Consider the following 1,354-nt stretch of genomic DNA (forward strand, 5'->3'; position numbering starts at 1 on the left):
ACTCCTGTGTGGGAGCTGTTGAGGAAAGAAGATGGAGGGTGTGGGGAAGAGCACCTGGAGGAAGCGGACCAGAGTGGAAGGGGATTCCCATCACTGTTCTTGAAAGAGTCCACCCTGGGAAAAACCTCCAGTGAGGGGCAAAGGGTTCTTCCGGCCTTCTTTCTGCACTTAACTCAGTACCTTCAGTGCTTCTTGCATTCTCCCCCAAGACAACAGCTGTGGCCTTACTGAATGTCTGTGTAACCAAGTGTGGGGCACTAGAGTGGCCTTATGCTCCTTGTAGCACCCTGTAGCAGTTGGTAGAGAATCTATTCACTCCAGCTACAAATGCTTATTGTATTCATAAACTGCTTTGTTAAATGACAATTCCTTTGTACAACTACTTAAAGATGATAAAAAAGTTGAAAGAAAAAAACAGTCCTAAAAGCACAACTCACAGGTGTCCCATACTGAGTTACTTAGCCCAAGCTGATGCTCTCTCTTTTTTTTTTTCACCCAAGACTGCTTGTTAAAGAAGAATCTGTGTCAGTGCAGTGCCTAAAGATTCACCACAGTGACCACTGGTCTTCCAAAGAGCATGACAAGAAGAGGCTGTCTCAGTGAAGACATAGAAGTGGAGCTGTGGCTCAGGTGACCAGACTGCCAACCTTGAGTAAAATAACTAAAGGTCAGTGCCCTGAGTTAAAGTCCTAATGCATTCTCTCTCTTTCTTTCTCACCATACACACACACACACACACACACACACACACACACCACACACACACACACACACACACACACACACACACACACACACACATTACCCCATACCTCCCAGAGACACAATATATCTAAAATAAATTTTTTTACCAGTCGTGGGTCTTGAATTCAGGGCCTGGCTGGTATCTCTGAGAGTCTTTGTGCTTAAGGCTAGTGCTCTCCCATTTGAGGCATAGCACCACTTTTGTTTTTTTGTTTTTGTTTGTTTGTTTTCTGAGTAGTTTATTGGAGTCTTATGGACTTTCCTGCCTGTGCTGGCTTTGAACCATGATCCTCAGATCTCAGCCTCCTGAGTACCAAGGATTATAGGCATGGGCCACTGGTGCCGGCTTATTTTTAATTTTTATTATGCAAAACGAAACATAGAGCAAGATAACTAACATGAAGTGTGAAGCTTTGAGTTCAAACCTCAATATCACCACCACCAAAAAAAAAAAAAAGAAAGATAAAGAAATTTCTAGATTCTCTTTTCCATCCTACCTTATTCTTAGAGTTTATTTGGTCATTACTTTTGAGAAAGCCTGTGTTTACCCTACCACATGTCCACTGTGGAATGGCTGGCTATCTAAATGAACTGATTGAGCCCAGTTGGC

Source organism: Dipodomys merriami, unplaced genomic scaffold, assembly GCF_024711535.1.
Source record: "Dipodomys merriami isolate MVZ:Mamm:240054 unplaced genomic scaffold, mDipMer1.0.p SCAF_1, whole genome shotgun sequence".
In the NCBI taxonomy this organism is placed as follows: Eukaryota; Metazoa; Chordata; class Mammalia; order Rodentia; family Heteromyidae; genus Dipodomys; species Dipodomys merriami.